Raw genomic sequence first — 12,181 nt, forward strand, 5'->3', positions numbered from 1 at the left:
TACAAAGAAATCAAAAGTTTCAAATGCTTTCTTTCATTCACTGGGTCATTCCCAGACCTCGCATTCACACAGGGACACACAAACATTTGGTAGAGTTTATTGCCACTCCACATCTAGGGAATATCCTCTGTGCATTTTACACTAGACAACATTTTCTCCATTCTGCCTCCTGGTTATTAGAAACACACAGAAACTTCATTGCCCGCAGCCACTGAAGTCTGTCAGACGTCCGAGGCCATCATGCAGAAAGCTGTGGTTCAAGTACAAACACACACAACACACCACACACAACGTTTCACATAAGAGAATGTGAAAGACACACCAAGACACAGAAGAACACATACACATTGAGGAGATACTGTGAGTCTCTGAACAACATGCAAACCCCGGGATGTGGATGCTGACATTCATCCCCTGGGCAGGCACAATGTCCGTTGACATTTCCCACTCCTTTCCAATTATTGCTCCTGGCTCCCAAGTAACAACCCCAGTTCTTATCAGGACACTGGCCAAAGTTGGAGCTTGAAGTATAGATACAAAAAGCCAGATGGATGGAAACCTGGGAGGGTAATAAGTGGCATAGCAATTCTGCAAACAATTATAGATGTATCTGGAGGCCCGGACAGGGGGATGAAGGAGAGGAGCCCCACTGAATGGGTGGGAGAGGCCTAAGGGTGGCTTGAAAGCCAGCACATGACCATTCAGGGAAACACACTGACTGAGCCCTGTTACCTCCCCAGTTATTCTGAACCTCTGTTAGGCTTGAGCTTCCCAACATGATATTTGACCTTCTCACTTTCCTTTCACTTCTAACCACAGGCTGACCTGTGGTGGCCACTCTACAGACTAACTACAGACAGTCACTCTACAGACTAACCTCCACTATGCCTCAGACACCAGACAAGCAGGTGTCCAGGCCAAATTCTGAGCTGCTCACCTGACTGCCTCTCTCTTCTTGGTCATGGTTCCTTCCTCTCGGGTAGTAGTCCAGGGGATTGAGCCACAGGTCATCGAAGATGATCTGGAAGCAAAAGAATTACACGCTGTGCCCTGAAATAAACCCACATCCCAAAATCTTGCAAAGGCTCGCCAGTCACTCCTAGTGATGACTAAAGGGTTCCCACCTCAGCAATCTGGTTTGACCCAGGGCAGTTATGTTTTGACAACCAGCTGATGAAGCTCCGGACACTGCTGTCCTTCCTGATGTAGGGTGCTTCGTCATCATCAGCCCAGAACCACTGGATGGCAGAAGAGCAAGATGCCTTGTACCCTGGAGGAGAGGCAATTAGGGAAGGATTACAGCAGCCTAGGAATCATCACTCCCCTTTCCCATCATCCAAGAGCCACATCCCACCAGCAATAGTTAGGAGATAATCCTTGGCAATCACTTCATTCTTGAAGTAGGGGTTCAGATGGAAGAAAAACTTCAACCTCCAGCAGTCTTTTGGAATGGTGACTTCTTCCACCTGCCAGGGAACAATGGGGGATAGCACTGAGAGGAAGGGAGATCAGTCCTGGGTGAGCTATGGTAGGTAGGCAGGTTGCTGGTGGTTGGGTCACTTCTTCACAGCACTGCCCCTCAAATGCCACCACAACTACCCATGCCAGGCCAAACTCAGCCTCTCTGGCCTACCTCCAAATTGGTCATGTAGGCAAGCACATCTTCATCTTGCTCTGTGATTATAGTCGATATCTGAGGATGGTTCATTATCTGCCTCAGGTTAAGGACCTTTTCCTAGGCAGGGAATAGAACTAGGCACCATGACATGAACCAGGTCTGGGGGGCATTGACAGTGTGGGAGTTTGGGGGTGGGGCACCCCAAAGGATTCAGGCTTCCACAGCTCACATGTGTACCTCAGACCTGCCTTTTGTGAGACATGCTCAGGCCTAACCTTCCACTGTGGTTGTATGAACCAGTGACTGAGGGACTGAATTGTGGAGGGTGGCTTTCCTAGGCCTCCAGTATCCCAGATGGAATCTTGGTTCTGTTGTTGTACCCACACTTCTGATATCTGGGTGATCTTTCCATTTTCTAGCTACCTTTACCCCTGCTTCCTCTGAAGTGGGTAAATTGTCTCTTGAACCAAACACTGAGCTGTACAGGATGCTTGGCTGGGCCTGATGCTTCTAGAGCATCTTGGGCTGCAAGTGGGGGCTTATATCCCTGCCTCTGGGCTGTTTGTCTGGGACAGCAGCAGCTTGTCAGAAAAAAAGGAGAGTCTGGGGAAAGCTAGTAACTTTCAGAGGACAACAGCTAATGCAACACCCAGGGCTGGACAATCTTGAGTGTATGTGGCCAACTCCTACAACCAGGCACAGTCTTTATATCACAGGATTGGCATCATGCCAGTCATCCAAGGCCTTCTCCAAGGATGTGCCTTCAGAGTTATGCTGTCTAAGAAGGGCCCTTTTTGCATCTGTCCTTTTTTAGAGCCATAACCATTGTCCCCAGTTCCCACCACATACTCACTCACTACCAGCAGGTCGCTAAGATCCCTACATACTGACAACAAGTGGCTATGAGAAAAGGGCCCTAGTATTACCCTGAATACTATTATCTCTTTTGCCATGGGCGCAGTCTTACTCCCTTCCGTGTGCTACCCTTTCCCTTTGTCCCCAGCCTTGCCCAGTACCAGCATCATGAAGGAGCAGCAATAAGGATACGGCTTTGGCCCAGAAGCCAGGGATGCTCCGGATGATGGTGCTTCTGTGCTCAAGATGTGCCTTCATCCTCTGCTGGACCTTGCGCTTCAGCCGAGCATAGTCCATGCTGCCGCGGGCACTCACTCTGCTCAGGTCCTGCTGGATCTCTTGCAGGGCTCCCAGAGCAGACTGGGACCTGGGGGCCAATGGCCCCTCTGCTCCCTGCCCATGCTCTTCCTCCTCCTGGCCATCCTCTTCACCTTCATGCTCATTATCTTGAGCCAGCTGGGGCATCGCCTGCCTTCCCTCTATGGCCTCCTCTATCTGCACCATCAGGATCACTTCGGCCACCACCCGCTCTGACTCCATCCCCAGGAACCCCGAACCCTCTGGCTCCGCCTCGGTGAAGCTCTGTTGCACAGCCTGCTGCATCAACACCCTGGCTTCCTCAGCGAGCCCACGAAGCACCACATGAACTTCCCAGGCAAAACCTCTGTAATCACTGTCCTCTGGAGCCGGCTCCCCTGCCAGCCCCTGAGCCTCACTCTCCAGAAGGGCATTTCCCTGATCTAAGTCCTCTAAGTCTTCCTGGGGAGGCCCAGCACCACACCGCCCTGCCTGGCTCGCCATGCGGCCCTCCCGTCAAACTGTAACTGCGGTACCAGAAGGCAGCGCTGGTATTGCACACTTGGGCCAACACACACAGCGCCTGACGCGGCACACTCTAACTGAATGCAACGTGCCCCAGCTCCGGCTTCACTGAACTCCAGCGAGAGCGGGGAAGGCTCTTTACGCACGCGCGCGCACACACACACAGCACAGCGATACCTAGCCTTGGGATTGGCTGGAGGGCGTTAGGGCCGCTCACAGACCTCCCCTTTCCAGCACAAAAGCCAGCAGCTGAGAGGCTCAGGGCACAAACCCTGTGGGTTCGCCCTCTGGCGGTACAGGAGGAGGCAGCATGCCCCAGTCCTCCCAGCAGGCCTCTGGTGTTGCCACATGCTGTATGTCCTTGGGGAACATTAAAAGTACACATCTGCTCCTGCCTCTCTTGTTGAATCCCTGAGAATGATACCTTGAGGTGCAGGAGAGAACACAAAAAGATTTTCATGATAGAAAGGAACAAGAGTCCCCAGCACCATCTCATCTACAGCAGGAGCACATGAGCATGAGGATTGCCTCTCTGCCCACAAGTTTCTTGAGGGCTTTGTAAGACTAACGTTGACTAGGCGCGACAGCCAGCAGGTCTGGCAGGGTCAGGATCAGTCAGCCCCTGGGTCAAAGGTGCCAGTCAAAAAGGCTCACCACGGGCCATCCAGCAGAATTGCTGATTGCTCGTGTGCACAGCTCTGTGCAGCCAAGTCTCCAAGAGGAGGAACGAGCGAGGTAGAGGAAGATTGCTAGAAGACATGAGTTGTGGTTCAAGAAAAGCAATGGTGTCACTCTCGCCTGGGGCTGCCTTGTAAAGAACTGGTCCTAATCAATAAGAGAAAGAGACACTACAGCTTCTTTTAGGTGTGTGCTGTTAAAAATAGTGAAAGGCCAATGTCTATAGAAATAGGAATGAAGCATTTTATGAATACAAAGCCTGGCACAAAGAGAGCCCATGCTGTAGAGAATAGCTGAGGCACATGCCAGAGGTAGGAGAAGATCTGTCCCCATTCTCAGTGTCAGGCCGGCAGGCTGATGGATGAGGCACTGTGACAGTGGCAGAGGCAAAGGTCAAAAAGGACAAGACAAGGACAGAATGAGAAGGGTGGCAGAGAGTGGAAGAGGGATAGAGGGACACAGCTTCTCCCAGCAGGCTACAAATTGGACACAGTTACTATAGTTTTTTTTGACTCCTGGTGGCCATGAGAAAAGGTGGGGACTAGACAGCAGCCTTCACAGGGGCCCACTGTCTGGAGCACATTCTGGGGATGGGAGGTTAATATACCAAGCATGCCCCTGGGAATGGCAGTGGTTCATTCTGCATGCCTCCCTCACATCTCAAGGAAGACCTGCCTCCCTGTCTTCTGCAAAGCTGGGAGGCTTTGAGCAGAGGACCAGGGGCAACCTGGTGCTGAATCAGCTGAATCATCTTGAATAACTCTTCAGATGCCTTCACTACAGCAAAAAAAAAAAAAAAAAAAAAAAAAGGGGTGGGCGGGGAGTGTTTTTAGCACTAAGGATGTGGGAAATCAAAACACAGATACATACTACTGATGGAGGATGCACCCTTCCTCTTGAACAACCTTTAAAAGGAGGCACATTCAACAAGCAAGACCATGCCCCTGGATTTCAACAGTGAGTTTAAGTCTGTTAGGAAATTTTGGTTGTTCTGGTTGTATGATTGTCAGTTCCACATATGAGGCGTGTTCTTCATGCCCCCACTTTCTGGCTCCTGTATTTCCCCTCTGTCCTCACACAGGCATAGAGGCTATTGAGCAGAGTTACAATGGTAGTGGCATGGCCTGGCTGAACTTTGCCTAACTGGTGCCATCGCTGATGTGCCCCCATATTCCAGGCAGAGAGCTGGCCTGTCCCTCACTAGTTGTGGATATTATATCCACAGACACGAGTAGGGAAGATGAGTTTTCCTTTGACAGGAAGAGAAGGTACAAGAGACCTTGTCAGCCATGGTGGGAAGCTGAAGGTACAATCTGTCCATTGACTTGTTACCAAAATAGCTTCACCTTGCTGCTTTGTGCCTGTTCACCAGGACAGGGTTACAACATAAAGTACACACATGACACTATTGTTGCCTTGCAGATCCTTCTAATCTCAGAATAGCACCCCGGACAGGGCCTGCAGTTTCTCATATCGCCTTTTTCCTGGTGAAGACCTTTATAATCATTATACCTCATCCCAAGAATCCCTGGAAACATCCTCCTGCCTTCTGTGTCTGTCAGCATCACTCCCCATCTGAGTCCTTATCTTCCCAGGATGTCAGTGAACCAACTGTCTGGACACTTCCCACTGGATCCAGGGAAAGCACACTGCCAGCTGGCTGGGTCAGAATCTGACAGGGAGAGTTGGGGAAAGTGTGGCCTTGCAGTCCATGGAAACTACAGATCATTTGAAATGGTGAGAACTTCCAAGGAAATGTCCATCTCTATCCTGAGAATGCATAAAGAAAATCAGAGACATCAGACTATAGCCCTTCTATGGAGCCCTGTCCTCCCTCCTCCAGGACCCTCAGTGCTGATTCTTCTACTTAAAGCCTGTAGGAGAATGCTCCATGGAATGCTCGACATATGCTTCGTCTCAGGTTTCCCAGAACAGCAACTCCATTTTCCTGATAGCAATATTGAGGATTTTGTAGGCCATGACCCACAGCTTAGAAGCTCTAGTAGCATCCCTAGACAAAGTAGCACCTGCAACAGTTAGTTTAACTGAGATAAAAAAGTTTCTCCCTGTGTTTGAAGAAGGATGCCACAACACCTTGATGCTAACAGGGATAGTGGCAGAAGCCATAGCAGCCAAAAAAGGATAATTGCATTAACGCAGACATGGGCACACAGACCTGGATGTTAGCATGCAGGGCATGGAAGACTTCAGAGAGATAGAAGTATTTGTCAGGCCAAACAATAGCTTTATACTTGATGAGAGAGTGGGAGACATAGTGAGAGTAATGGAATAGGTGACTGTCACACAGAGAGGTACGTTGTGAGTGAGACACACAGACATGGGGTGTCAGAAGGGAGATAACAGATGGAAGACTTGGTTGGAAAAAGAGGGTAAATAGAGAGAGGACTTGAGAGAAGAGAGAGAGAAATACACAAGGTTCCCTTGAAGTAGAAGGAGACACACAGAGACAAATTGTTGTGGGATGGATGCCAACATGCAGAGAGCTCTAGAGACCAAGGGAGAAACAGAGAGTTGTTTATTGTGGAGGAGAGACAGATAAGGTAGTGTGACAAAACAGACCCAGGGAGAGAGAGGGGGCCTTTTAAAGCAGAAAGACACACAGAAGGAGGTGTTGTGCCTAGATAAACAGAGAACAGTTTCTGGTAGAGAGAGACACAGAGGGAACCTTCTGGGTAAGGGACACACAAAATGTGGCCAGAAGAGAGACACACACATACAGGACCATGAGGAGAGAGAGGCACATATAGAGACACACTACACAATGGGACCTTTGTATCTGCACACAGATTCCACCCCACCTCAGACCTGCCTATGGCTTTGGAATCAAGTCTCTGAGCCCTTTCTCTGGTGTGGGTCACAGGGCCAAGCAATGAGAGAACGACTTATACAGGGTAGATTAAGGCTTTTTGTTTGAGGCTTGTCACATACCTTCAGGATTCAGGAATGGCAGGCAGGACTCTAGTCCACTGGGCAGCCAGATGGATCAGGAATTCTACACCTCACAGTTTATCCTAAAGCAGTGGTTGTCAACCTGTGGGTGGTGACCCACAGGAACTGTCTTAAAGGATTGCAGCATTAGGAAGGTTGAGAAACTTCATTGCTGGTAGCCACTGAAGGCTCTCAAATCTCTGTTGCCAGCTTCTAGATAACCATGATTCAATAGGGCCTAAAGGGTCCCTGTAGTCTCAAGTAGGCCAGTGCTTAGTATCGGTGGACGCTGAGAAAGGAAATGCTTTTCCCAAGACTGTGATAGAAAGAGGGATAGTAATCTTGGGCATGGCCACAGAGTCCCAACACTGGTCCATTCCCCCCCCCCATTGCTTTGGTGGGGTTCCTCCCTGTGCCCTATGAAAGCTGGCAGGATCTGCCCAGCCTGGCTCACAACCAGGGTAGCATGGGCAGAGTCCTCTCCCTATCACCCTTGTCACAGCAGAGTCTGGCACTGAGGATAGGAATAGTAACAAGAGTGTTGGAGAAGCAAACACAGGTGAAAGAGGAAGAAAGTGGCATGATGTGTACACATCTGTTTTGCACTGACACTGGGACCAAGTCCTTGGGCCCATGTTCGTAGCGCAAATATAGGCTCTGGCAGTGTTAAAACCTAATATAACCCATGCTCAACCCATGTATTTTGGAAGTGGTTCCCTACTGCAGGGGGAAAACACCAAAGCCCTCAGCCTACCAGGGGTAAGTCTTATTGTCCCTGTGTGATCTGGCCAGGATGTTCCTCTTCTTCCCTCTACCCTATTTCACTGTAAGCTTGTAAACCCTTTTCTTCACTAGCCCCTTCCAGCTTCACGATATGTCTGGATGTCCATTCCTCCCTGAGTGATTCCTGACCAGTATGTTCACATGGGAGTCAGTCATCCCAAGTGCCAGATTTCAGGCATCTTTATTGCACAGAAGAGGCAGGGTGGAAGGCCTATACCTGGCTAATTGTCACCTGGGCAGAATGGCATGCTGTCTGAGCCTGGGATCCTCGTCCTCAGAAGACACTCACAGGGCCCCTCCCACCACTACCTGTCTACATGTGCAGGTCCAGAATTAAGGCCACAGATAACACAAGCAGACCCGGGGACCCACATTTCAATAGGGAACTGCCTCTTCCTGGAAACCCTCCTCAGCACTAACCACAGAGGGAGAAAGCAGCGGGGCCCTTCTCCACTCTAACTCTGTGCTCTGGAAGACTTCACTTGCACAACCAGAACAGGTACTTGGAAGTCTGCACCAAGTCTTTAGTATGTAGGATGTGGAGGCAGACTATGTGCTTATCTCTCTGTAGGACCCAATTGCTGGAGCCATCCTAAGATTTGCATTTATTTATTTTTTTAATATTAAATCATAGCTGTGTACATCAATGCGATCATGGGGCACCATACACTGGTTTTATAAACAGTTTGACACATTTTCATCACACAGGTTAGCATAGCCTTCCTGGCATTTTCTTAGTTATTGTGTTAAGACATTTACATTCTACATTTACTATGTTTCACATGTACCCTTGTAAGATGCACCGTGGGTGTAATCCCACCAATTACCCTCCCTCTGCACATTCTCCCCCCTCCCACCCCTCCCTTTCCTCCTTCCCCATTTTCTTAGGTTGCTGGAACATATTCTTCTTAGTAAAGTATCTCAAGAATGGAAGAAAAAGTATCCAATGTACTCAACCATACTATGAAACTAATTTATGGCTTTCATATGAAAGCTATAACCCAGTTATAACCTAAGATTTTCATTTTTGTTTGCTCTTTGTTCTGTCAGCACAGTGAGAGATCCCAAATTATATTCCTATTCGTGAGCAGTTGCCACCCACACTTGATAACTGTCACAATAACCTTGACTTCCAGTTCCCCATGTGCAAAGTCTGCAGAAGGCCAGTTGTATGGGCTTTATCTTTGCCCATTGTGTTAGGCACAATGCCAACCTCTCTGCACATTATACTCCTGCTGGGCCCAGAGCCTCCACTTTGTGGACCTAATTCATTTTTACATAATGATTTCCAGAAGAAGTACTAAGTACCAAGTGCTTTCAATCATTCACTGGGTCGTCCCCACCCCTCCCATGCATAGAGGGACACAAAACACTTACTAGAGTTTATTGTCACTTCACATCTAGGATATATCCTGTGTGTATTTTACACTACACAACTTTTTCTTAATTTATTTCCTGGTTATGAGGAATACACAGAAACTTCATTACCAGCAGCCACTGAGGCCGCTCAAATCTCTGTTTCCAGCTTCTAGATAGCAGTTATTCAGTTACAGACAACAGACACACACACAAACAAAAAAAAATGTTATACACAAGATAATTAACACACACACATGAAGACAGAGAAGAACTCGTATGCATTGAGAAGATACTGTGAGTATCTGAATGACATGGAACCTTGAAGTGTGGATGCCCACATTCTTCCCCTGGGCAGTCACAGTGTTGCTTGACATTTCCTATTCCTTTCAAATCACCACTCCAGTGTTTCCAAACAACACCCTCATTTTGTACCAGGACATTGGCCAGAATTGCAACTTTGAGCATTGAGAAAAAAAAAAAAGCAGAAGAGGCTTAGATGGAAACCTAAGAGAGTGACAAGTGGGCACAATGATTCTGCAGACAATCTGCAAATGTCTGTTGAGTTTCAGAGTGAAGGATGCAGGGAGCCAAACTAAATGGCTGGGAGGGGTCTCAGGATGACCTGAAATCCAGCACATGACCATTCAGGAAAACACACTTACTGATTTAGCCCTGCTTCCTCCTCAGTGATCCTGAACCTCTACTGGGCTTGAGATTCCCAGCATGATATGTGGGTCTCTCAACTTTCCTTTCTCTTCTAACTCCAGGGTGACCTTTGGGGGTCACTACAGTCACTCTAAAGCCTCAAAGACTCCACTATTCCCAAGACACCAATCAGACCTCCAGATGCAATCCTGGGCTGCTAACCTGACCTCTTCTATCTTCTCAGTCATGGTGTCTCCCTCCATCAGGTAGTAGTCAAGGGATTAAGCAACAGGACCTCAATGATTATCTAGAAGCAAAAGAATGACATGCTGCACCATGAAAAAAGCCCACATCTCAGAATCCTACAAATGTACACCAGGGACTCCTGGTGCTGACCAAAGCGTTCACACCTAAGCAATCTGGTAAGAACCTGGGGCAATTGTGGTTCAACAACCAGCAGACGAATCTCCGGACACTAGTGTCCTTCCTCAAGCAGGGTGCTTTGTCATCATCAGCCCAGGACCACTGAATCAAAGAGCAACCAAATGCCTCATACTCTGGAGAAGAGGAAATTAGGGAAGGATTGAGACCAGCCTAGGCATACTCAGTCCCATTCCAGATCATCCAGGCAGCCTCATTCCACCAGCTATAGTAAGGACATAATCAATGGTGAGCACTTTATTCTTGAAGTATGGGTACAAATGAAAGAAAAACTTCAACCTGCAGCCATATTTAGGAATGCTGAATTCCTCCACCAGCCAGGGAACAATGTGGGGTGTCAGCGAGCGGATGGGAGACCAGTCCCGGGTGAGCTGAGGAAGGCAGGTTGCTGCTGGTTTGGGCTAGTTCTCTTTCACCACTCTGCCCCTCAAATGCCACCACAACCACCCATGCCAGGCCAGACTCAGCCTCCCTGGCCTGCTTCTAAATTGGTCATGACGGCAAGCACATCTGCATCTTGCTCTGTGATTATAGTTGAAATCTGGTGGTGCTTTTTCTGCTTCTTTTAATGACCTTTTCCTAGTCAGGGAAAGAGGAACTAGGTGCCATGCCATGCAGCAGGTCTGGAGAGCATTGACCGTGTGGGAGTGTCAAATAAGGGGATGCCTCAGGCTTCAGCTTCCCACAGCTCCCATGTCTTCTTCAGACCCTGCCTTTTATCAGACATTCTCAGGCCTCTCCTTCCTTTAGTGGTGTGTCAACCTATGATGGACTGCACTGATTTCTGGAGGGTTGGCTTACACAGGCCTTTAGAAACCCCTATGGCCCTGGGGTGCTGCTGCTGGATCCACATTGCTGATATTAAGATGGGCTCTATTCACTCCACATGCTGGCTACTGTGCTCCCTGCTTCCTCCCCTATGGGACATCCTCTCTTGAAACTAACACTGAGCTCTAGCGTCTTCCTAGCTGTTCTCCTAAGGTCTCTTTGAGTATAAGGCAGGGCACATATCCCTGTGACTGGGCTGTATATAGGGTATAATAGCAGCTTGTCTGAACAAAAGGAGGCTCTGGAGAAAGTGAGTGTCTTCCAGTGGACTGAACCTGACACAACGGCCCAGGGTTGGACCACCTTCAGTGTCAGTGTCAAGCTCCTACAACCATGCAAAGCCTTTATATCTCTGGCTTGGCGGTCCTACCACTACTGAAAGCCTAATCCAGGAATGTTTCCTTCAAAGTTGTGCTGCCTGAGAAGGGCACTTTTGGCATCTGTCCTACTTTAGAGAGATTACCATTGTTCCCAGTCCCTGGCACAGGCTCTCTCACTACCTGCAGATAGCTAAGATCCGTCCAAACTTTCAGTGAGTGGCTGTGAAAAGAGGGCCCTAGTGTCACCTGACCCAACTCCTCGTCTGCCTTGGGCAGAGCCCTTCTCCCTCCCATGTGCTGCCCTTTCCCTCTGTCCCTGGCCTTGTCCGGTGCAGGCCTTCATGAATGAGCAGCAGTAAGGATACAGCTTTGGTCCAGAAGCCAGGGATATCCAGATGATGGTGTTCCTGCACTCAAGGTGTGCCTTCAGCCTCTGCCAGACCTCACACTTCTGCCCAGCATAGTCCATGCTGCTTCAAGCACCCACTCTGCTCAGGTCCTGCTGGATCTCTTGGAGAAGTCCAAGAGTAGATGGGTGCCTTGGGGCCAAGTGCACATCCACTGCCTGACCATTCTCCTCCTCCTCTTTGACATCATCTTCACCTTCATGCTTATTTTCCTGAGTAAGCTGGAGCATTGCCTGTCTCCCCTCTATGACCTCCTCTGTCTGTACAGTCAGCATCACTTTGTCCACTACCAGGTCTGTCTCCACTCCCAGAGACTCTGTGCCTTCTGACTTTACCTTGGTGGTGCTCTCCTGCACAAGCAGCTCCATCAGCATGCTGGGATTGCACACTCAGGCCAACGCACAGCACCTGAGGCCCCACACTCTACCTGAACACAATGGACACCCACTTCGGCTTTTCCATCTTGTGTGAGGGAT

The sequence above is a fragment of the Nycticebus coucang genome, chromosome Y, assembly GCF_027406575.1.
Source record: "Nycticebus coucang isolate mNycCou1 chromosome Y, mNycCou1.pri, whole genome shotgun sequence".
NCBI lineage: Eukaryota > Metazoa > Chordata > Mammalia > Primates > Lorisidae > Nycticebus > Nycticebus coucang.